This window comes from Stomoxys calcitrans, chromosome 2 (genome assembly GCF_963082655.1).
Source record: "Stomoxys calcitrans chromosome 2, idStoCalc2.1, whole genome shotgun sequence".
Lineage (NCBI taxonomy): Eukaryota > Metazoa > Arthropoda > Insecta > Diptera > Muscidae > Stomoxys > Stomoxys calcitrans.
The window spans coordinates 4,646,879-4,674,001 of record NC_081553.1 but is presented as its reverse complement, the minus strand read 5'-3'; the positions used below and the strand labels follow the sequence as shown (position 1 = coordinate 4,674,001).

The following is a 27,123-nucleotide window of genomic DNA, read 5'->3' as shown; positions in this document are numbered from 1 at the left end:
GTGGTGCAGATCGGACCTTATTTGGATATGTTGCCATATAGATCGAACTCCCGATTTCCTGATATAGGGTATTAAGGCCATACAAGATCCATTTATTACCCGATTTGAATAAAATGTAGCATAGTGAGTTCGGTATGACCCCTAAACATTCCTGTCAAATGTGGTCCAGATAGCAGATAGCAGCCGTATTGACCGATCTCTCGCTACAGAGTGTTAAGCCCATTAGTCGAACATCGAATTTGGCACAGTAAGTTCTAGTAGACCCTTACCCATTTCTGTGAGATGTGGTCAAGATGGGACCATATTTGGATATATCTGCCATATAGACATTGAGCCCACAATAGAAGAATGTTCCATCCGATTTCGATTAAATTTCGTTTTGTTGAATGTTGTTCATATCGGACCACGTTTAGATATAGATGCCATATTTGGATCAACACTATATACCGGTAGATGGGTCTATATAGCAGCTATATCCAAATATGATCCGATCTTGACCATATTCAACAAAAAGGAGAAGAGATACATCAAAACTCAATGTGTCAAATTTCAGTGAAATCGGATTATAAATGAGCCTTTTATGGGGCCAAGACTTTAAATCGAGATATCGATCTATATGGCAGCTATATTCAAATCTGGACCAATTTGGGCCAAGTTGCAGAAAAAATTTTAAGAGCCTAACACAAAGCACTGTCTCAAATTTCGGCAAAATCGGACAATAAATGCGCCGTTTATGGACCTAAAACCTTAAATCGAGATCGGTCTATATGGCAGTTATATTCAAATCAGGACCGATCCGGGGCAAATTGAAGAAGGACGTCGAAGAGCCTAACCAAACTCACAGTCTCAAATTTCAGCGACATCGGACAATAAATGAGCCTTTTATGGACCCAAAACCTAAAACCGAGATATCGGTCTATATGGCAGCTATATCCAAATCTGGACTGATCTGTGCCATATTGCAGAAGTATGTCAAGGGGCTTAACTTAACTCACTGTACCAAATTTCGGCGACATCGGACAATAAATGCGCCTTTTATGGGCCCAAAATCTTAAATCAAGAAATTAGTCTGTATGGCAGCTATATTCAAATCTGCACCGATCATAACCAAAATGGAGAAGGATTTCGAAGGGCCTAAAACAACTCACTGTCCCAATTTTCAGCAAAATCTTTTATTAAATGTGGCTTTTTTGGGCCTAATGTGGACCAATCTGAGCCAAATTGACAAAATATGTCGAAGGCCCTAACACAACTCACTGTCCCAAATTTCAGCAAAATCGGACAATAAATGTGGCTTTTATGGGCCTAGGACCCTAAATCGGAGGATCGGTCTATATGGCAACTATATCCAAATGTGGACCAATCTGGGCCAAATTGAAGAAGGATGTCGAAGGGCCTAACACAACTCACTGTCCCAAATTTCATCAAAATCAGATAATAAACGCGGCTTTTTTGGGCCTAAGCCGCTTAATCGGCGGTTGGTCTATATGGCAGCTATAACCAAATCTGGACCGATCTGAGCCAAATTGACTAAGGATGTCGAAGGCCCTAATACAACTCACAGTCCTAAATTTCAGCAAAATCGGATAATAAATGTGGTTTTATGGGCCTAAGACCCAAAAACGGCGGATCGGTCTATATAGGGGCTATACCAAGATATAGTCCGACATAGCTCATCTTCGAATTTAACCTGTTTATGGACAAAAAAAAGAATCTGTGCAAAGTTTCACTTCAATATCTCAATTTTTATAGACTGTAGCGTGATTTAAACAGACAGACGGACGGACATGTCCAGATCGTCTTAAATTTTTACGCTGATCATGAAGAATGAAGAGTTAATTTACCTATATTGGGAGATTGGTGTATATGGCAGCAATATCCAATTATGGTCGGGGCCACTTTCGACAAAAAGGTGTAGAGGTCCAATAAGGCTCAAAGTTTCAAGTTTCATCAAAATCGGATGAAAAATGATCCTTCTATAGGCCTAATACTCTATATCGTGAGATTGGTCTACATGTGGTCAGATCTGGACAGCATTCAACAAAATGGTGTAGGGGTCTAATAAAACTCAGTGTGCCAAATTTTATCGAAATCGGATGAAAAATGCTACTCTTATGGACTCAACACTCTATATCGGGAGGTCGATCTGGCAGCTATACCAAATATGATCCGATATTAACCACAACTTACAGGATAAGGTAGGGGTCGACCAGCAATCACTGTGCCAAATTTCATTGAAAGCGGAGTATTCAAAGTATATGTCGTAAACAGAGATTTATAACAACTTGAATTTCGCTGGTAGTCGCTTGTGTCATGTTCCAAGTTGTACCGATAGATTTCACACTGCTGCTGAAGATTCTGACTTCTGTACTATATGAGATGCCACTGCATCTCTAAACATTGTTGCTTTCATGAAAGGCACTCCTAGTCCTTTGCATTATGGAAACATTATTTGAAATCTAAACCTTAGTGCTTCCACTCTTCCCTACCTTTGAACTGTTCTTTTCAATTTCTAAATCATCTTTCAGTCTGTTTTTAATTAAACTTTTTACTTTAGCCTTCCAAGGGGATTGTAATATCCATTCATTTTTCCAAATAAACCATTGTCATATTACGAAAATCTCCAATTTTTAAAACAGACGATGATTAATAGTGGCTCTATCGACAAAATCACCAAAAAAAAACACGCACACACAAATCGAACTACCGAACGGACGAAAACTTTGAAAAAGAAAATTTTACGCAAAAGTTTTGACCCCAAAGTAAAAGGATAGCTTGGTTTTCCCATTCAGGATGTCCACAACAACTATGAGTATTTATGTTGCTGTATGCTGTATACGTGCGCTTTGTGTGTATGTGTGTGTGTGTGTTGCGATAGATATGTATGAATGGTCACCCGGTTATTTCTTTCGACAACAAATGAAGCATAAAAATAGTTTTCCTTTCTTCGGTTAAAGTGTATTTGAAAAGAACTCTAAGAATCCCTTTGACAACACTCCTACCATTGGCATTATCAACAACGCTATTGTGTGCCTCTGTGTGTGTGTGCTTGTGCTGCTGGGGACAATCAATGCGAATTCTGCCATTCATTTGTTCAGAATAGATCGTTTCTTCGATTTCTTTTGCCCATTACCGTTGAACACTTGGGTGAAGTGGAATGGTATGGATCTGCTTGTGGTCTGTAAGGAGAGAATGTTAACGGGATTCGGGCAAAGTCTCAACTTATCAAACAGTAATATTTCATGAGTGCATTCGGTCGGTCGGTCGGTCCGTCGGTCGTTCGACCATTGAAAGAAAGCGTTTGTATGTGACTAAAATAAATCCATTGCGTGTCCTTTATGGTTAGGTGCTATTGGTGCAAGTTGCCATTCGAAAGTGCTTTTCGTTTTCCTTCATTTATGAATAGAATGGTGTTGTGAGCGTTTGTGTTAAGAAAAAACAAGTAAAAGCGTGCTAAGTTCGGCCGGGTCGAATCTTATATACCCTACATCATTGGTGCCATTGGTCAAATCAAATAAAAGACAATTGGTATGCTATTGGAGCAATAAAAGGTTATGGGCCGTTACATACCAAACTTACTTTTGATAATGGACACCTTAGTAGAAGTCTTTGTGCAAAATTTCTGTCAAATCGAAGAGTTATAATCGGGAGATCGGTTTTTATGGGAGCTGTATCAGGTTTTGGGCCAATTTGAACCATACTTGGCACAGTTCTTAGAAGACATAAAGAACGTCATAATACAAAATATTAGCCAAATCGGATATAAATTGCTCTCTGTAGAGGCTCAAAAAGTATAATCGGGAGTTCGGTTTAAATGGCAGCTATATCAAAACATAGACCGATATGACCTATTTCCAATTATAACCGACCTAAACTAATAGGAAGCTTTTTTTGAAAATTTCAAGCACCTGGCTTTACTCCTTCGAAAGTAAGCGTGCCGCCGGACAGACGGACGGACATGGCTAGACAGACTTGAAATGTCATGGCGATCAGATATGTAAATACTTTTTGGGGTCATAGATAAATATTTCGATGTGTTACAAACGGAATGACCATGTTAGTATATACCCATCCTATGGTGGTGGGTATGAAAAGAGTTTTACTCTTTCAATATCAAAGAGCTGGTTATGGTATTGCCAAACGTGGTCTCAGTGTACTTTTCTTAGTATTCAATTTCTTTGCCATGCTGTTTGTTCAAAATTACCAACAATCGAATTACAAAAGAAAATCACGTTAAATGGACAAAGAAGTTATGATTCACTTTGGGCCAGAAAAAGAGGTAAAACTATGAGCTGTACAGTTATTGCAAACCCAAATTTAAGGAAGTTAAATTTTTTGAGGATTAAACTCTTTTATTTTTCCTTTGTAATGAAATGGGGAAAACTGAGGCATTCTGTTCGTAATATACTGAAATCTGAATTCGATAGACTTGATTTTGAAGCTTAAAGTCTTATGTTGCTTGGCTAAAATATTTAAAAATTTGCACAATGTGGCAACCCCCATGCATTCAAAATTAAGTAGAAATCTTTTTTAAAGTTTTGTTTTTGCTTTTTATACCCTCCACTATCGGATGGAGGTATACTAATTTCGTCACCTCGAAATATGCGTCTAAGACCCCATAAAATATATATATTCTTGATCGTCATATTAAGTCGATCTGGAAATGTCCGTCCGTCCGTCTGTCTGTCCGGCGGCACGCTAACTTTCGAAGGAGTAAAGCTAGCCGCTTGAAATTTTGCACAAACACTTCTTATTAGTGTAGGTCGGTTGAGATTGTAAATGGGCCATCTCGGTCCATGTTTTGATATAGCTGCCATATAAACCTATCTTGGGCCTTGACTTATTAAGGCTCTTGTACGACGTCTTTTGTTATGATATCCAACAACTGTGACAAGTATAGTTTAAATCGGTCCATACCCTGATATAGCTGCCATATGAACCGACCTGGGGTCTTGACTACTTGAGTCTCTAGAGGGCGCAATTCCTATCCGATTGGACTGAAATTTTGCACGTGGTGTTTTGGTGGCACTTCTAACAAATACACTATGTATGGTCTAAATCGGTTCTTGTTTTGATATAGCTGCCATATAAACCGATCTTGGGTCTTGACTTCTTGAGCCTCTAGGGGCGCAATTCTTATCCGATTTTATTTTTTGCACGTAGTGTTTTAGTATTACTTCCAACAACTATGATAAGTATGGTTTACATCGGTCCATGTTTTGATACAGCTGCCATATATATCGATCTTGGGTCTTGACTTCTTGAGCCGCTAGAGGGCGCAATTCTCGTCCGATTGTATTGAAATTTTGCAAGTAGTGTATCACTTCCAACAACTAGACTATGTATGGTTTACATCGGCCCATGTTTTGATACTGCTGCCACATAAACCGATCTTGGATCTTGACTTCTTGAGCCAATAGAGCGCGCAATTATTATCCAATTTATCTGAAATTTTGCACGTAGTGTTTTGGTATCACTTTCAACAACTGTGCTAAGTATGATTCAAATCGGTTCATAATCTGGTATAGGTGTCATTTAAAACGATCTTGGATCTTGACTTCTTGAGGCAATAGATCCGATTTGGCTGAAATTTTGCATGAGGTGTTTTGTAATGACTTCCAATAACTGTGCTAAGTATGGCGTAAATCGGTATAGAACCTGATGTAGCTGCCATATAAACCGATCTGGGATCTTGACTTCTTGAACCTTTAGAGAGCGCAATTCTCATCCGATTTGGAAGAAATTTTGTACAACGACTTCACTCATGACCTTGAGCATACGTGTCTAATATGGTCTGAATCGATCATTAGCATGATACAGCTTCCAAATAAACCTATCTCCCGATTTTGCTTCTTGAGCCCCTACAAGGAGCCATTCTTATCCGAATGAACTGAAATATTACACAATGACTTCTGCAATGTTCAGCATTCACATATGGTCCGAATCGGACTATATCGTGATATAGCTCCAATGGCATAACATTTCTTAGTCATTATTCTATGTTTGTCTAAAAAGAGATACCGCGCATAGAACTCAACAAAAGCGATCAATGGTGGAGGGTATATAAGATTCGGCTCGGCCGAACTTAGTACGTTCTTTTTTGTTGGAATTGCCTATGGTGCCGTTATCTATACACAGAAACATGGACAGACAGACAAAAACTATAAACAAATGCACTATTATTTAATAAGCTTATACCTAGTATACATGTATGTACAGTAGGGTACACACATATACTCAATTTGGAACATTCTTAAAACTTTGATAAATTGTTTGAAAAGCTCAACATTAAAATTTAACTTATATTTTGTTTTTTATGAACACCACAAACAGCGGTTGCCATAAATTATCACCACCAAGTCATTATAATTTTTGCTTACCCAAAACATCCAAACTAATATGTAAGTGTATAAGTGTATAGGTATATGTACGTTAACATTAACACGAGAATGTGTGTGAGTGTATGTGTGTGTATGTTGGAAAGTCAAAGATATCATTTGAGTGGCAACAAAAAGTGGTCAATAAACTTCAAAAGTTTTTTGACGCCACGTAGAAAAGTTTTGCGCTTGCATTGTTTCAGTCATTGTCTTTGCCTCACAAAAAAGAAGGTGAGTTTGTATATGCCACTCATTAAGGATGATAAAGTTTGGTTGCCAAATAAAACTGATAACAACATGAAACTGATGACTCCCAAGGAAAGTATGTACGCCGGAATTGGTTATAGTTGTATTTCTTAAATTAAAATCGAACTAGTAGCATTTTGCTCAAACCAATAAGACTAAATGAAACTCAAGTTCTATAATTTGTCGATTTTATATATAGTCTCCACCATGGATCGCATTTCTCGAGTTCTTTTCCCGGCATTTCTTCTTAGGAAAAAAAGGATATAAGAAAAGAAAAGGATATAAGGCAAAAAAGGATAAAAAGATTGCACTGCTATTAGAGCGATATCATGATATGGTCTGGTTTGAACCACAATTAAATTATGTGTTGGAGACCTATGTAAAATGTCAGCCAATTCGAATAAGAATTGCGCCTTTTGGGGCCTCAAGAAGTAAAATAGAGAAATCGATCTATATGGGAGCTCTATCAGGCTATAGACCGATTCAGACCATAATAAACATGTATGTTGATGGTCATGAGAGGATCCGTCGTACAAAATTTCAGGCAAATCGGATAAAAATTGCGATTTCTAGAGGCTCAAAATGTGAAGATCCCACATCGGTTTATAAGGCAGCTATATCAGGTTATGGGTCGATTCGAACCATACTTGGCACAATTGTTGGATATCATAACGTCATGCAAACGTCATGCAAAATTTCGTTCCAATCGGATAAGAATTGCGCCCTCTAAAGGCTCAAGAAGTCAAGACCCAAGATCGGTTTATATGACAGCTATATCAGGTTATGGACCGATCTGAACCATACTTTGCACAGTTATTGGATATCACAACAAAACACGTCTTGCAGAGTTTCATTCAAATCGGATAAGAATTGCGCCCTCTAGAGGCTCAAGAAATCAAGATCCCAAATCGGTTTATATGACAGCTATATCAGGTTATAAACCGATTTGAACCATACTTGGCAGAGATGTTGCATATAACAACAAAACACGGCATGCAAAATTTCATTCCAATCGATAAGAATTGCGCACTCTAGAGGTTCAAGAAGTCAAGACCCAAGATCAGTTTTTATTGCAGCTATATCAAAACATGGACCAATATGGCCCATTTACAATACCAACCGACCTACACTAATAAGAAGTATTTGTGTAAAATTTCAAGCGGCTAGCTTTACTCCTTCGGAAGTTAGCGTGCTTTCGACAGACAGACGGACGGACGGACGCGCAGACGGATGGACATGGCTAGATCGACATAAAATGTCACGGCGATCAAGAATATATATACTTTAAGGGGTCTTAGACGAATATTTCGAGTAGTTACAAACAGAATGACGAAATAAGTATACCCCTATCCTATGGTGGAGGGTATAAAAAATCCTTATGGACGAGTCGCCTTATGTGATTTACTGAGCATCCTGAAGGTTTTGGGAGAGGGGACACTTGAAACCAATTTCTATATGAGAATAGCGTTCTACTCCTGAATTCTTTTCATTTAGGTAAAATATTCTACCTATTGGTCTACAAGTCGATTTGAAGGGTTTGGGTTGTGGCGTTACCCTAGGTACTTGACTCAAAATTTGAATATCTGAATTTCGTTTTTGCTTTACTATCAATATATGAAGAATTCGAAAAAAGCTGTTTTCCCATAGCTGATGTATATTTCGCAAAAGTTGGGAACATTTCGTCTTCGGTTATGGTTATATATTGTATAAGGGGTTGTTGTACAGTGTAATCACTAATCGGTAAGGCGTTATTTTTTCAGAGAGAAATTTTTTGATTTCTGCACTCAGGTATTTTTATACTTTTCGCCCAGTCTATCCGTCCGTCAGTCCATCCTTTCGCCCGTCCGTCCGTCAGTCCGTCCTTCCATCAGTCCGTCTGTCGAAAGCATGCTAACTTTCGAAGGAGTAAAGCTAGCCGCTTGAAATTCTTCACATATACTTCTTATAAGTGTAGGTCGGTTGGGATTGTAAATGGGCTATATCGGTCCACGTTTTGATATAGCTGCCATATAAACCGATATTGGAATTTGGCTTCTTGAGCCGCTAGAGGGCACAATGCTTATCCGATTTGGCTGAAATGTTGCATGAGGTGTTTCGGTATCACTTCCAACAACTGCGCTAAGTATGGTTGAAATCGGTCAATGTTTTGATATAGCTGCCGCATAAACCGATCTTGGGTCTTGATTTGTTCAGCCTCTAGAGGGCGCTATTCTCGTCCGATTTGACTGAAATTTTGCACATAGCGTTTTGGTATCACTTGCAACACCTGTGTTAAGTATGATTCAAATCGGTTCATAATCTGGTATAGCTGCATATAAACCGATCTTCTTGAGCCAATAGAGCGTGCAATTCTCATCAGATTTCGAATTTTGCATGAGTTGTTTTGTTATGACTTCAAATAACTGTGCTAAGTATGGCGTAAATCGGTACAGAACCTGATATAGTTGCCATATAAACCGATCTGGTATCTTGACTTCTTGAGCCTCTAGAGGGAGCTATTCTGGTCCGATTTGTCTGAAATGTTGCAAGAGGTGTTTTGTTATGACTCCCAACAACTGTGCTAAGTATGGCGCAAATCGGTACATAACCTGATAAAGCTGCCATATAAACCGATCTGGGGTCTTGACTTATTAAGCTTTTAGAGGGCGCAATTCTTGTTCGATTTGGTGTTTGGGTATCACTTCCAACTACAGTGCTAAATATGATTCAAATCGGTTCATAACCTGCCGCCATATAAACTGATCTTGGATCTTGACTTCTTGAGCCGCGGTAGGGCGCAATTCTCGTCCGATTTGGCTGATATGTCGCATGAGGTGTTTTGTTATGACTTCCAGCAACTGTGCTAAATATGGAGCAAATGGGTACATAATCTGAAAAAGCTGCCATATAAACTGATTTGAATATTTATTTCCTTATTCCTGTTATGATGGAATTAATTTTCAAAATGTTAATAACATTCTGAAATTGAGTTCAGATATAGCAACCACTTAAAAATTTCAACTAGATTTTAAGTCACTCGCATATACCATAATATAACGAATTGTGTATACCAAATAGGTGAACAAAAATCTTTAGCGCCAAATCATGGTCAATTTTACACCCATTTAGTTCAATTTTCATTCATTTGAGGTTTAGTTTTTTTTGTGTGTTGTTACTAGAAAAGCTGAAGTATTTCCCTACAACAGAGTGAGTTGCTGCAATCGTGGGATTTTTGACATATAGTGCGTGCAAACAAAAAGTCCATCATACACTTTTAAAGACTCATTCTCATATATTGTGTGTTCATGTACGATACACGTACACTGTTAACAGTAAAATGTCTTTTATGATTATTAAAATATAAATGCGTAGCTTCTTCAACAAAGGAAATGAATTGAATGAGAGTTTAAGAAATTTTCCAGTTTCATTAATGTTGTGTGTATGCTTTTGTCTTTCATTTTGCAAACTTTTCCATTTCGCTGACAACGATGACACAAGGACAACAAAGAAAACAGCGACAATACAAAAATTAAAGCATGCTATAGGAAAATCGGTAGAAAATAAAATTAAATGAAACCGCACAATAAAAGATGAAAAAGTTGCACCGGCACAGATAGAGAGAGAAACAATAGCAACGCCGTCATACATCCAGGTGAAATGGCAACGCTATGCTCATCTTCTGCACTCCATGCCATACAAAATTAAACTGGTGAGTGAGTAAGCATGTGTTTGTGTGTAAGCATGTGTTTGTGTGTAAGCATGTGTTTGTGTGTAAGCATGTGTTTGTGTGTAAGCATGCGTTCAGAAACTATTTATGCAACAATAACTTCATGAGTATTTCATAACATGAAATCCCATCATAAATTTCAGTTTCTTGTTTCTGTGGCCATTGCAGATGAAATTACGTTGCCGTAGTTGCAGTCGTCGCACAGTAAGATGAAAAAGAATAGTGCAATAAGTTTGCTGATTTTGAATGGATAACGACATCTTCTCGAAATTTTAATGTTATAACCGAAGTGTTAACCAGATTAATACCAACATGTCAGGGCTCACGGCCTCACAACATATTGTTCCTAAAGCGCATTATTGTTGTTGTGTGTAAATTGATTTGCATTTGCATTGGGCAGCCAAAACATAGAGTATTTTACAATTTTTGTATCTCTAACCCGCATAATTTTTGAAAAAAGAGTCATGTTTTATAGGGCTTAAGAACCTCTTTACATTGGTAGATGATGACTAAAATTAGAGTCCACGAATAGGCCCCAAGCCTTCTAAGGTCCTGATATTTTGTATATCCTCTAACAACTATCTCCTCTCTATACATATCAAATTTCATAAAGGTATCTTTTTTTCATTTGTTATTAAGTTTCTTTTGTTTGTTGATAATAATTATTTCATTTTGTTTTTGGATTATATCCAGCTGAGCCCAAGATGATTTAATTTTTTTGCATCTGTTTCAAATAGAAAAGCAAAACAACAAAAACCCTTTAAAGAGTCTTAACAATGTGGGGTGTTTAAGGTTTTCGGGGCGGGCTGCAATGATCACGATTTCGGCCTTTGCAATCTGATGAGGCCTCTGCCAAGGGCTGAAATCGCGATCATTTCTGCCCGCCCTAATACATTGTATCCACCATATTGTTCAGACTATTTGAAATAGACGTTTTGATCTAAGCTAGATGTAATCTACAAACAGAATCCAAAAATTAAACAATGAAGTGTCCTTTTTTGACGAAAAATTTTCAAAAATTTGCTTTTTAAGATTTTCTGATATGTATCTTGCATAACGTTTGACTGAATAATCAAACTTTAGCAAATAATGCAGCAAAAATAAAGCAAATTTTGTCAGCTTTTAAAATCAGTTAAAACATTAGAATTAGGCTTAGAGAAATCTTCGCAAACAACAAAGTAAGAGAAAGCCTAAAATAAAAAAAACACACAAGAGTGTGCTAAGTTCGGCCGGGCTGAAACTTATATACCCTCCATCATGGTCGCAACTGTCGATATCTCTGCACAGTATTTATTTTTCGGCAAACAAAGAATATTGCATAAGAACTGTTATGCTATTAGAGCTATATAAAGTTATAGTCCGATTCAGACCATAAATAAATGCTGAACATTGTAGAAGACATTGTGAAATATTTCAGTTCATTCGGAAAAGAATTGCGGCTTGTAAGGGCTCAAGAAGCAAAATCAGGAGCTCGATTTATAAGGGAGCTGTATCAAGCTATTGATCGATTCAGACCATATTAGACAAGTATGTTGAAGGTCATGAGGGAAGCAAAATTTCTGCCGAATCGGATGAGAATTGCGCCCTCAGAGGTTCAAGAATTCAAGACCCAATATCGGTTTATATGGCAGCTATATCAGGTTATGGACCGATTAGGACCATACTTCGCTTAGTTGTTGGAAGTGATATCAAAACACAATGTGCAATATTTCAGTAAAATCGGACAAGAATTGCGCCCTCTAGAGGCTGAAGAAGTCAAGACCCAAGATCGGTTTATATGGCAGCTATATCAGGTTATATACTGATTTAAACCATACTTGTTGAAAGTGATATCAAAACACTATGTGCGAAAATTCAGTCAAATCAGACGAGAATTGCGCCCTTTAGAGGCTCAAGAAGTCTAGACCCAAGATCGGTTTATATGGCAGCTATATCAAAACATGGACCGATTTGTCCGTGAGAAGAAGCATTTATGCAAAATTTCAAACGGCTAGCCCTACACCTTCAAAAGTTAGGGTGCTTTCGACAGACAGACGGACGGACTTGACTAGTTCGACTTAAAATGTTACGACGATCAAGAATATGTATACTTTATGGGGTCTTGGATGCATATTTCGAGGTGTTGCAAACAGAATGACGAAATTAGTATACCCCCATCCAATGGTGGAGGGTATAAAAAAATGTCCATATAAAGGGTAATTTTTTAGCTATTATCTTTTTGGAAACAGTGGTTTAAACAGCTCACGCACGTTTCGTGTACTGTTTCACTGTCAAACATCTTGAGTTTGGTCAATAATTTAACCATGAATCGTCTTACAAACGAACAACTCTTGCAAATTATAGAATTTTATTGTCAAAATGTGTGCTCTGTTAAGAAAGTTCATTGCGCTTCTTCCATTTTATGGTCAGTTTAATCGACACACTGAAGCGACTACTTGGACTATAGTGACTAAATTTCGCACCAAATTTACATAGAGTGCCAACTGATGAAAAAAATGTCGCAGTTGTATCGGCCAGTGTTAATGATGACCATCAATTATCGATTCGTCGCCGTTGGCAGCAATTGGGCGGAACGATTTAGATGCGAAGCCTTTCAAAATGCAGCTTGTGTAAGAATTGAAGACGAACGACCGCAATGCAGAATTTTTTGTGAATGGGATCTTGGCCGAAGATCCACTCTTTTTATCGAAAAATTGTGTTCAGCTACAAAGCTCATTTTTGGCTCAATGGGTATGTAAATACGCATAATCGTCGATTTTGGAGTGAAGATCAGTCAGAAGCATTGCGAAAGCTACCAGTGCATTTTATTTCACGTTCAGGACCGGTGCAATTTAACGCCTTTAGACCATTTTTTTGGGGGCTATGTTAAAGCTCATATCAATACAGACAAGCCCGCTTCAATAGATGCATTGGAAGATAACTTTGAAGCATTTATTCGTGAGATACCGACCGAAATGTTAAATTATATGGACCGTACTATCGGTTCAAATAAAGATTTCATCCATTTTTTGGGTTTTATGTTTTTACTTTCCTGTAGCTCGAAAAAATCACCCTGCACACTACAACAGATATCGCACACACAAAAGCATGGCATTTGTTTTTTTAAGATTGGACTAAAAATGCGCTTTGGCCTTAAGATGTAGCACTTAATCTGGCTAACACCACAGCTAAAACCTATTAAAGTTTCTTCAGGGTTTTTTTGCAGCCGAAAATGGCAGGCTTGTTTTCCCTATTTTTTGTATTGACCCCAATGTGCATCGTTCTTAGCAGTTACCAGTTACAGTTGCTGTTGCCACGGCGTTGTTTGTTTGTTATGCATGGAAAACAATGAACAACAAAATCCTACAACAGAGGAAGTTAAATGAAGTTGAAATTTGCATTGACGTGTTGTAAACTGTTGTAGCACTGACCACAAAGTTTGCACTTGTTTTCATATTTATTTAAAAAAAAAGAAACTCTTATTAAACCCTACCACTCCCCCTCTCACTCTCTGTCTCTCTATATATTGAACTTATGTTTGTATATGCAAATATGTACAAATGAGCATGTGTGTGATGTGATTTATTTATTGGCTAAAGTTGGAAGAGGAAAAATTTATAATATGCTTAAAATGGCATTTTGAAAATGTATTTTTCCTTAAGCGTTTTTAAGCTGGTGATCAAGACATTCAGGGCTACGGGCCACCCTAATTAGTTTTTTTTATTGGTTATCTACTTTCAAAATCATATTTCAAACCTACCACTTGGGGTAGTACATTTTTAAAGATCCTATTTTCACCACGGGATCATTATGCACCATCTGTGAAAATTTCAAGAAAATCGGTTCAGCCGTCTTTGAATCTATAAGGAACGCTCAAACAAACAAACACAAATTGAATTTCATATATAAGAAATATATTTAATTTCTATTTGTTTTGGGTAGGATGGGGGAGAAGTCCTTTCATTTGTATTCAATATGTTCTCAGTCGTCCTACGTGACAGTTTGGTGTTGTTTATATTGGGAGGAGAGGGTCGGTCCACCCGACGAAAAGACCCAAAAGATCATTTATTTACTATCGCGATCTACATGTCCTGCTGAACGGCAGGACGTACAATCCATATATCAACATTAGATTCGAACTCTACTGTCATAGAAGTTTTTTCCCATTCCATCATTTAGTTGGGGCCGGTCCCAGATTCGTAGTTAACTTCCAAAAAAACTTACATTTGATACCAACTTTGTGACGTTAGACATTCATGCCCGTTTCGGAGGTTTTTAAGGTTGGAGAGGCTCCGTAGACACCTTGGACCAAACGTTTATAACAGATAAGTACTCAACTTCCAAATACTTTTCATTTGATACCCATATTGTCCCAATCGGTAAATATTTCCCGTTGAGGTGTTTCAGGGGTGGGGAGTCGCCTCAGACACCAAGGAATACATTTTTATATATTTTACGTACATTTCATTTGATATCCATAATGTCATAATTGGTAAATATGCCCTGCTGGGGCGGTTTTGTGGGTGGGGAGACCCCACAAACACCAAGGAATACATTTCTATTCAAGATTTGTACTCTGCTCTTAAATACTTTTTATTTGATACCCATATTGCTAAAAGCGTACTATTGGTGGGTTTTTTGGGGTGGGGGATCCGCCCGAACACTTAGCGAGAAATACTCTACTCTTAAATATCTTTCATTAGATACCCAATTGTAAACATGTGCGTTCGGGGTTTTTTTTGGATGGAGCGCCGCCCCAGGTTATTTTTAATTTTATACCAATTGCTTGTTTTAAGGTGGCCTGAAGTTGCCACAACACCAAAAATAGTATGACACGTTGCGATTCTTGGTTAAAAAATCTAATCGGATACTTTTAGGTGAGAAAGACTTCAAGGGCCGTGCGTTGGTAGGTTGGTTTTATATCGAATGCATGGCGAAAATGATTTAACGATATAAGTACGACACTAAACAATTAACAATTGTACGACAATCAAGATTATTTTTAATATCGTGATAGTCGTAATAAGGACTTGACAACTTTTTATATCCTACAACACTACTGTGGTACATGGTATTATAACTTAGTGCATTTGTTTGTAACACCCAGAAGGAAGAGTGATAGACCCATTGAAAAGTATAATGATCGACTCAGAATCACTTCTTGATTCGATTTAGCTCTGTCTATCCGTCCATCTGTCCGTCTGTCTGTCTGTCTGTCCGTCTGTCTGTCCGTCTGTCTGTCTGTCCGTCTGTCTGTCTGTCTGTCTGTCTGTCTGTCCGTCTGTCCGTCTGTCTGTCCGTCTGTCTGTCCGTCTGTCTGTCTGTCCGTCTGTCAGTCTGTCCGTCTGTCAGTCTGTCCGTCTGTCCGTCTGTCTGTCTGTCCGTCTGTCTGTCTGTCTGTCTGTCCGTCTGTCTGTCCGTCTGTCTGTCCGTCTGTCCGTCTGTCTGTCCGTCTGTCTGTCTGTCTGTCTGTCTGTCTGTCTGTCTGTCTGTCTGTCTGTCTGTCTGTCTGTCTGTCTGTCTGTCTGTCTGTCTGTCTGTCCGTCTGTCTGTCTGTCTGTCTGTCTGTCCGTCTGTCTGTCCGTCTGTCCGTCTGTCTGTCCGTCTGTCCGTCTGTCCGTCTGTCTGTCTGTCTGTCCGTCTGTCTGTCTGTCCGTCTGTCTGTCTGTCCGTCTGTCCGTCTGTCCGTCTGTCCGTCTGTCTGTCTGTCTGTATGTCTGTCTGTTTTTCTGTCCGTCTGCCTGTCCGTCTTTCTGTCTGTCTGTCTGTCCGTCTGTCTGTCCGTCCATCTGTCTGTCCGTCTTTCAGTCCGTCTGTCTGTCCATCCATCTGTCTGTCCGTCAGTCTCTCTGTCTGTCTGTCTGTCCGTCTGTCTGTCCGTCTGTCTGTCTGTCCGTCTGTCTGTCCGTCTGTCTGTCCGTCTGTCTGTCCGTCTATCTGTCCGTCTGTCAGTCCGTCTTTCTGTCCGACTGTCTGTCCATGTTAATTTGTGTACAAAGTACAGTTCGCAGTTTTTATCCGATCGCCTTTAAATTTGGTACAGACATGTTTTTTGGCCTAGAGACGAAGCCTATTGAAATTGGGAAAAATCGGTTCAGATTTGGATATAGCTTCCATATATATATATTCGACCGATTTTCAGTCATTATGCAGTAAAATGGGCATTTGCTTACCGATTCTCTCGAAATGTGACAGGAAGGATTTTCTCTTGACTCTCGACATTACTAGCAAATTTCATGGAAATCGTTTGAGATTTAGGTATAGCTCTCATATTTATATCGCCTGATTTTAACTTCTAGAGTCACAGCAAGCGCATTTATTGACCAATCTTGGCAAAATTTTGCACAATGCCTTCCTCAACGAACACCACAATAAAGTGCTCATTTGTTAACCGATTCTCATGTAATTTGGCAGCAGAAATTTTCTAATAACCGAAAATATTGGCGAATTTCATAGAAATCGGTCGAGATTTAGATATAGCTCGTCAACCGATCCGGGATCTTGACTTCTTGCGCCTCTACAAGGAGCAATTCCATTTTGATATAGCTGCCATATAAACCGATCAGGGATCTTGACTTTTTGAGCCGCTAGAGGGCACAATTCTTATTCGATTTGGCTGATATTTCGCATGAGGTGTTTTGTTATGACTTCCAACAACTGTGCTAAGTATGGATGAAATCGGTCTATAACCTGATATAGCTGGCATATAAACTGATCTGGGGTCTTGACTTCTTGAGCCACTAGAGGGCGCATTTATTATCCGATTTAGCTAAAATTTTGCATGAGGTGTTTTGTTATAACTTTCAACAACTGTGCTAAGAATAGTTCAAATCGCTGCCATATAAACCAATATGGGATCTTGATTTCTCGAGCCGCTAAAGGGGCGCAAGTATTACCCGATTAGCCTGAAATTTTGTACAACGGCTTCTCTCATGACCTTTAACATACGTATCGAATATGGCATGAATCGGTTTATAGCCTAATAGAGCTCCCCTATAAACCGATCTCCCTATTTTTCTTCTTCAGCCCTTAAAGTGCACAATTCTTACCAGATTTGGCTGAAATTGTACAAAATGACTTCTACTATGGTCTCCAATATTTAGTTCAATTATGGTCCGAAATGAACCATTACTTAATATTGTTCCAATAGCATAGCCATTCTTTTCTTTTATCCTTTGTTTGCCTAAAAAGAGATACCGTGGCAAGAGCTCGACAAATACGATCCATGGTGGAGGGTATATAAGATTCGGCCCGGCCGAACTTAGCACGCTTCTACTTGTTTGCCACTAAAGATGATATTGCTCCTAAAGTAGCGGTGACCAATTTCGAATTTCGGTTTTAAATTTCTATGGTTTGAAGATGTTGTTCGTTTGTGTACTTCACCATGATGAAAACTTTGAGTTTGCTGTATAAAAATGGACAGTGACAGTTTGATGATAAGTGCAAGAGTGCGTTCACAAATTGAATTCAAAGTTGTCAAGTCCCCATTGGAAAGCCCCTTAAGTTACGTTCAACCTTCAGAATTTTCCAATTTAAAGACTACCTAGGCAATTTTGTTCCTAGCATAATTTCGAACTTTTAGACAATTTTTTTTTCACATGCTATTGAAAACAGCGCCGATAAAGTCTAGCGCATGAAAACACATATACTTATGTGGTGGTGCCCGAAAAACTTTCTCAAGCTCTTGCGAATTCAATTCGGTGAGTACGTGCCAAACGAATAATATGACGATGATGGCAAATAACACGAAACCAACAGAACTTGAAGTAAATAATACTTTTTCTCCAGAGTTTTGAGTTAAAGTGCCTTTTAAACAAATAGACAGGGCTGTGGTTATTCACTCTTTGCCACAGTCACATATATGCATGTCTTTGCACAGGACAGTTGGTAGCTTGTTCGTTGCCTCACTTGTATGCCCTTTTGCCAGACTTTGCTTGTTGGAGTGCTGGAAGAGATTTGTTATTGTGTTACAAATAATCCGAGAGTAGATCATAAAAGTTTCCTTTGTTTTTCCTTTTCAGGATGTTTGTGTTGATTTATGAGCCTGTTTGTTTTGACTTCTTGTTTGTCAGGATCTAATATTCGTTTTTTTTCTCTCTCTAATTCAAAACAACTAAAATTTTTCGAGTTAATGTTAGGAGGTATTTATGTCTTGAAATGGGGTTCATGCAACTTGATAGGCAGAAAGGACATATTTCAAATACAATAGACCGAAAATCTATCTTAGGAACAGTTTTTTTAAACTACTAATAAATCACTCAACAAGTATTATTTGTTGTTAAATTTTAGAACCAGTTTTGTAGGTTCGTTAAGATGTGACCGAAGATTATCCCCTGTTAATGCTGGCAACATTTGTTAAGGTACTATGCCATGTAAGAATTTCGACCCATAGAGGTGTCGCACTGCGGCACGCCATTCGGACTCAGCTGCAAAAAGGAGGTCCCTTTCCCTTGAGCTAAAAACTTGAATCGGACCGCACTCATTGATGTGTAAGAAGTTTGCCTCTGTTCCTTAATGGAACGTTCATAGGCATTTGTTTGTATGCGGGACAGTAAAACCTGAACGGTTATTGGTGACACAGATTTTATGTCACTCTCGGCTGGGTGTTGGTGGCCATCTACGATCTAACTTCAGGCTGTCACTATAACTTAACCCAAGCTTCCGACAGGGATAGGTATTCAACAAAACCAAAGAATAAAATTATAAAAGACAAATGTTAGGTTATTCACACTCATCATCCAACTAAGCCACCAAAGATAAAACCCAATGGCGTACAATATTTAAATACTCAATCAAGGTAGCTACCACAGAAAAACTGTTAGATTCCCCTCTAAGCACAATTTAGCCAAGAATATTTGAACTTGTCACATGTTGGCTATTACAAGTGCTAATTTGACTTTATATTGCCCTATCAAGATGTGAATTAATCAGAAAAACCCCTTTTTAACTTGTTTGAATAACATTCTGTGAGTGTTTGTAAGCTGTAATGCTCTACTATGTAAGCATTGCAAAAGGCTACGTTCATACCGCATTGAAAGCAAAAATATCTGCTCCCCACTTGAGTGAACATCAAAGATGGAAATCTTTGTCAAATGTTTGTTGAACTACTTTAGATGCTGTGATAGAGTCTAAATTGTTTGCCACCCCAGGACCCTGGGTCGGACATGCAACTGCCACAGTTCTGGCTGCAGGCCAGAACTGGTTGTTTTGTTTTACTCTAACATGTTTTAATTTATTTATTTTGTTTACAGCCGTTTTGTGGCACTGTTGTGGCGGCAGCCACTGAGAGGGGTGGTCGCTGCTGAGGACTATGATGGCAATGATGGAGATGACGATGACGATGACCTGCATTTAGTAATTCTTTTCACCTTTTCGAGAGGAAATGGCTCTGTGACACTACCTGGCTCTTGGTGGCTGCCATTCACTACTCACTTGTGTTTCAAACAAAACGGAATCACTCTCGGCAAAGGTAATCTTCGCTTTCCGCAAACATTTTGAGACTCGCCGTTGCCACACTTTGCACTATTTTTGGGGGCGTTTTGTGTTGATTAATGCATCTTTGATGAGTTCTAAACAAGTGCAAAGCTCTGACACGGTTTTGAGCCAAAAAATCTGAATTCAAATAGGACTGACAGTCGAAGCGTCTTTGTGAGAAATGAACATCAAAAGGAAATTATTTGTGGATATTTACACTCTGCAAAGCAGGAAATAGGAATACAAACAAAATACAGTTGTTGTTTTAGGATGTTACATGTAGTGCACACATGAAGACTTTCAAAGCAAAGAACATTTAAATAAAATGATCTCTAAAATGAAAGTAGAATATTTTATATATATATGTCCGAAATGTGTAGTAGCAATGTTATATTGAAAAAACGTACTATGTTCGGCCGGGTCGAATTTTATATACCCTCCAACATGGATCGCTTTTGTCGAGCTCCTGCCACGGTCTCTCTTTTTAGGCAAGCAAAGGATAAAAGAAAAGAATAGCTGTGTTATTGGAACAATATCAAGTTATGGTTCATTTGAAAGTTATAAAAAAATACCTTATGCAAAACTTCAGCTAAATCGGATAATAATTTCCACTCTAGACGTTCAAGAAGTGAATACCCCAGATCGGTTTATATGGCAGCTATTTCAGCTTCTGGACCGATTTGAACCATTCTTGATACAGTTGTTGGAAGTCATAATAAAACATCTCATGCAAAATTTCAGCTAAATCGGATAATAATTGCGCCCTCTAGTGGCTCAAGTAGTCAAGACCCCAGATCGGTTTATATGGCAGCTATATTAAAACGTTGACCGATATAGCCCACAAGGTTTGTACAATGTTTACCGACCTACACTAATAAGAAGTATTTGTGCAAAATTTCAAGCGGCTAGCGGTACTCCTTTCAAACTTAGCAAGCTTTCGACAGACAGACGGACGGAAGGACATGGCTAGTTCGACTTAGAATGACATGACGATCAAGAATCTGTATACTTTATGGGGTCTTAGATGAATATTTCGAGGAGTTACAAACAGAATGACGAAATTAGTATACCCCCATCCCATGGTGGAGGGTATAAAAATGACATAAAATCAGTGTCACCAATTATGTGGCGATCTTTAAAAAAAATTTTGCCATGTATTTTTATTAAGGTGACCAAGGGGGCGTATAACGTATGGAATATTTGGTCAAAATTATGAAAAGGGAGTCCTACGCACCCATGTCCTATTCTCTCTCTCTCTCTCTCTCTTACTTGCAAAATCCTTAATTGTTTTCAATACCACTCTCCTAAGTTGTTTCATGTCTGATATTGTGTCTCCACCTTAGTGCCAGTATCTATTGGACGCGAAAGCCGGGCAAATGACAAACGAAATGCTCCAACGTCTCATCATCTTCCCCGCATGTCCTACACATGCTTTCACTTGCCGTACCGATTTTACATAAGTGAGCTCATAGTCCTAGGTGTCCCGTTGTGATACCATTGGCTATACTGACCTCCTTCTTGCTTGCTATCAATAATAGCCTCATCTTCTCACGATCTGGAACCTCCCATAAGATTTTCGCCGTCCTACCGACCGTTTCGCTGTTTCAGAATGTTGCATGCGGACTCGGACTGTGAAGGCTTCAGGCAGTCCTCTGGTCTTCACCGGTGGTCCTCTGGCCTTCACCGCAAATTCGTCTGCCCTTCCATTCCCCCCTACTCCTTTATGGACTGGCACCCAAACGTTGCGGATTTTCCCATCCTCAGAGAAGTCGTTAATCTCCTTCTTACACTTCAAGACTGTTCGTGGCCTTACCATCCTGGTTGTTATTGCCCTTATGGCAGTTTTACTGTCGGTAAAGATGTTCACACTCGACGTCCTCGCGTTAGCACCACACCACTTCACGCATCCCGCGATCGCCCGGATCACCGCCTGCAGGACCGTATTATGGACAGGCAGTCTAAAACAAATCTCAGTCCCTGGGTTCTCAATGTAAACCCCCAGGCCCACTCGGTCCACTAGCTTTGATCCATCCGTGTAACATGATCTTCCAGAGGGCAAAACTAGGGTTCTATCAAACTATGACTGTGCCTCTGGCGGCATTGCCTCGCACTCGACTTCAAGGTTCATCTCAGGTATCCGATCGGAAACCACTTCCCTTACTTCCAGGTTTCCTATCGTCGCCTCGATTATACCGCGATGGTATGAGTTGCTCCCATCCTCAATCCATTCCCCCATCGCCTTAAGTCGCATAGCCGCAGTGACTGCCTCACACTTAATCTGTATGTCAATGGGTCGGATATCTAAAATAATCTCCAGTGCCCTAGTGAGCGTGGTCCTCAACGCTCCGCCTATGCAAAGGCAACATTTTCTCTGAGTATGGTCCTTATGTTGCACTTTTCCTCCATAGCAGTCCACCAAACAACTAAAGCGTAAGTAACCATGGTTTAATCACGCTCCTGTAGAGCCAGTGGACTATCCTATTGGGTTGCCCAAAAAGTAATTGCTGATTTTTTAAAAGAAAGTAAATGCATTTTTAATAAAACTTAGAATGAACTTTAATCAAATATACTTTTTTTACACTTTTTTTCTAAAGCAAGTTAAAAGTAACAGCTGATAACTGACAAAAGAAAGAATGCAATTACAGAGTCACAAGCTGTGAAAAAATTTGTCAACGCCGAGTGTATGAAAAATCCGCAATTACTTTTTGGGCAACCCACTAGAATTCAGGCCCCATTTCGAGCCTACGGCCCGTCTTCTCACTACGCTCCTGAATGTGACACTTTCAATTCAGTTTCCTGTCCAAGATCACACCTAAGTATTTGACCTTGTCAGATATCGAAGGTCAACTACTTAGGTGTGATCTTGGAAAGGAAACTGAATTGGAAGTGTGACATTCAACATACATGTTAAATATGATCTGAATCGACTGAAATGGCTGCTATGGACAGTCTATACCGAATGGGTTGGAATGTTACACAAATCGCTTGGCGAGTTTTATCCATTATCCTTTGATTGACTAAAAAGACATGCCGGGTAAAGAGCTCGGCAAATGCCATACATGGAGAAGACTTTATAAGATTTGACCCGACCGAACTTAGCACGCTTTCACTTGTTGAGTCTATGCGGAACAAATATTTTTCGGTTAATTCCTTTAAGTGTATATAATTCATGCAAATACTTTTACTATTGGGGGAAAATGACGTTTATTCGGTTAACAGTGCTGCTGGTGGTGAAGGATGTTTAGAGAATTGCTTTTAAACAGCCACACCACATACACAAAAATACAGGAAGAAAAACTGCTTCTGTTGATGATGTTTCTACAGCAGCCCTTTTCGGAGCGGCTGCGGCTGCTACTGCTCAAAAATGCATACAACCGAGAATAGAGTCAGGCAGAAAATGCAAATTTGTAAAGAGAGCCATGATGAAGCGGATGATGATGATGATGAAGCGAGTGAGAATGTTTGTGTTTTTGTTTTGTGTATATATTTCTAGTTGGTGAAACATTTCCATTTATATTTATGAGTACTTTCCACTCGTTTCCACTCTATTGTTGTTGAGCTAAACCAAACCAAACCCCCTCTGTTGTAAACGTCAGGAAGGGACCAGGGGAGAGAGCTAAAAGAATAGAATAATGCAAATACTAAAGAAGGCAAAATGAAAACGGACCACTTGACTGGCCTCAGAAGAGCGGAGTGCCATAAAATACTACTACTACCACTGCTACTACCATATAAAAAAGCACTAACACTTCAACACACGCACTTACACAAAAAAAAAGCTTCAACATAAATGCCAGCCATCTAGCCTACACATTTGATTTGTACACACACACACACACACCCGCACCAACCATTACAACGGCCAGGATTTATGAAAGTCGCCCTCCTCTTAAGCCTCATTTATGGTGAATTGGTTTTATGTGGAACGTTGAATCGAATGTAAAGAATAGTACAACAAGCTTCGTAACAAAAGACACTCGCACTCGTATGAGATCCAAACTGGGTCACGAGCTCCATATAAAGTTCAAGTAACACATTTTGGCCACATTTTAAAACCGCTTTGGCCTAAATTAGTTTCGAAAAGCTATCTCTTATTTTGAACCAAAAACATTGCAGAGCATATAATAACTAAAAACCACCATGCATTCAAAGAATTCAAAATTGGAAAACATTTGTAATAATGAAAAGCGAAAACATTCGAAATTTAGGATGATTTTCTATTTTAAGTTTAAAATGAATAATAATAAGATACAGGGAATTTTGGATACTCAGAAATGGCTCTGGTCAGTTTTAGCATAGTAGTCCCTCGCCTCAACATATTCTAGATTGTGGTGGCTAAAGCTAGCCATTCCAAATGTTTCGCAAATATTTAATGCCAATGCTAATCTGGCCATGGATGTTCCGTTAAGGAGCTTTCATAAGAGACTTCCGTTTTGTGGCCGAGTTCGAACGGCGTGTTGCAGTGCAGCACTTCTTTGGTTTCTACATGGAGGGTATAACCACAGCCGAAAAAATTTTCTGATATTATTGCGAGAATGCAAACCTAGTCGTTAAATGTTATAGGTGGACATACTAACTTCTACGCTATTTAATAGGACTTTAGGATTAACAAGTAAAAGCGTGCTAAGTTCGGCCGGGCCGAATCTTATATACCCTCCACCATGGATCGCATTTGTCGAGTTCTTTTCCCGGCATCTCTTCTTAGGCAAAAAAGGATATAAGAAAAGGGTTGCTCTGCTATTAAAACGATATAAAGATATGGTCCGGTTCGGACCACAATTAAATCATATGTTGGAGACCTGTGTAAAATGTCAGCCAATTCGAATAAGAATTGCGCCCTTTGTGGGCTCAAGAATAAAATAGAGAGATCGATTTATATGGGAGCTGTATCGGCCTATAGACCAATTCAGACCATAATAAACACGTATGTTAATGGTCATGAGAGAATCCGTCGTACAAAATTTCAGGCAAATCGGATAATAATTGCGACCTCTAGAGGCTCAAGAAGTCAAGATCCCAGATCGGTTTATATGGCAGCTATATCAGGTTATGAACCGACTTGTACTATATTTGACATAGTTGTTGCAAGTAACAATAAAAAACGTCTTGCGAAATTTCAGCCAAATCGGATAGAAATTGAGCCCTCTAGAAACTCAAGAAGTCAAGACCCAAGATCGGTTTATATGGCAGCTATATCAGGTTATGGACCGATTTGAACCATACTTGGCACAATTGTTGGATATAATAACAAAACACATCGTGCAAAATTTCATTCCAATCGGATAAGAATTGCGCACCCTAGAGGCTCAAGAAGTCAAGACCCAAGATCGGTTTATATGGCAGCTATATCAGGTTATGGACCGATTTGAACCATACTTGACACAGTTGTTGGATATCATAACAAAACACGTCGTGCAAAATTTCATTCCAATCGGATAAGAATTGCGCACCCTAGAGGCTCCAGAAGTCAAGACCCAAGATCGGTTTATATGGCAGCTATATCAGGTTATGGACCGATTTGAACCATACTTGGCACAATTGTTGGATATAATAACAAAACACATCGTGCAAAATTTCATTCCAATCGGATAAGAATTGCGCACTCTAGAGGCTCAAGAAGTCAAGACCCAAGATCGGTTTATATGGCAGCTATATCAGGTTATGGACCGATTTGAACCATACTTGACACAGTTGTTGGATATCATAGCAAAACACGTCGTGCAAAATTTCACTCCAATCGGATAAGAATTGCGCACTCTAGAGGCTCAAGAAGTCAAGACCCAAGATCGGTTTATATGGCAGCTATATCAAAACATGGACCGATATGGCCCATTTACAATACCAACCGACCTACACTAATAAGAAGTATTTGTGCAAAATTTCAAGCGGCTAGCTTTACTCCTTCGGAAGTTAGCGTGCTTTCGACAGACAGACGGACGGACGGACGGACGGACGGACGGACGGACGGACGGACGGACGGACAGACGGACGGACATGGCTAGATCGACATAAAATTTCACGACGATCAAAAATATATATACTTTATGGGGTCTCAGACGAATATTTCGAGTAGTTACAATCAGAATGACGAAATTAGTATACCCCCCATCTTATGGTGGAGGGTATAAAAATGTATCATGCCAGTCTTTGGTCCATAGACTATCCCAAGAGAAAGGTAAATATTTGACTGAACTTTTTCGCGATGGTATCTGGTATGACTTCCACCATCAATGCCAAGTATTAAGCGAATGCGTAGATCATGTATAACGAACGATCTCTTGACTTGACTACTCAAGTCCCTGGGGAAAAACAATTGCTGGCCGAATAGGCATTTAAATTCCGCAAGTGATGATACATTATGACATCAAGCATCAAGAATTATCTAGGAAAAAAATATTCATAAAATTTTAAAAACTAAGATTTTTGTATGCCAGGAGCTTCTATGAAACATAATTGTTTCTTGCGCCGGTTTCAGCATTATCCATAAATAATTGGGGAAGGAGGATATGGAAATAACAATTTGCACAATTGGTAGAGTCCGACGTTGGCGGCGAATGGGATAGCGCAGAACCAATCCCTGATGATGATATAGAATGTTTACCTCCTAGTCAGAATGAGGTGCAAGTAGCAGTGACCCGGCTAAAGAACAACAAGGCAGCAGGAGTCGACGCTGAACTATTTTTGACTGGGGGCGACACGCTGATACGGCGTATGCATCAGTTTTTCTGCGCAGTCTGGCTAGAAGAACGCATACCCGATGATTGGAACCTCAGCATAATATGGCCCTTACAAAAGAAAGGAAATAAGACGGAATGTGCCAACTACAAAGTGAAAGATTAAAACCTAAAGTCAATGAGATAATTCAACTAGCAATGCGGTGGATAATTCAACTATCAATGCGGCTTTGAACCTGGTAAATCCACCATAGACCAGATATTCACACTGTGCCAAATCCTGAAAAATACCTAATAAGGGCTTATCAACACCTACCATCTCTTTAGTGGCTACAAAGCCGCTTCCGATAACCCTATACATTCAAAGGTATTTTAAGCCATGTCTGAGTTTGGTATTCCTGCAAAATTAATAAGACTCTGCAGAATGACACTTGCTGATGTTCCTCAGTAAGAATAGGAAAGAATCTCTCTGAACCATTCAATGCCAAACGAGGTTTCTGACAAGGAGACAGCCTATCGTGTGATCTCTTTAATATCCCGTTGGAGAAGATTATACGAGATGCAGATGTGAATAGATATGGCACACTAATCACAAGAGAACACATGCTACTCGCCTATGCCGACGACATCGACATCATAGGTTGGTCACCGGAAGTAGTAACTGCAG

General features: G+C 39.2%; 1 protein-coding gene across 3 annotated transcripts in view; it reads right to left on the bottom strand.

Annotated features, from left to right (window-relative positions):
* Nucleotides 1–27,123, bottom strand: part of LOC106080428 (uncharacterized) — a 305,401-nt gene that overhangs the window by 82,305 nt on the left and 195,973 nt on the right. The window lies entirely within an intron of this gene.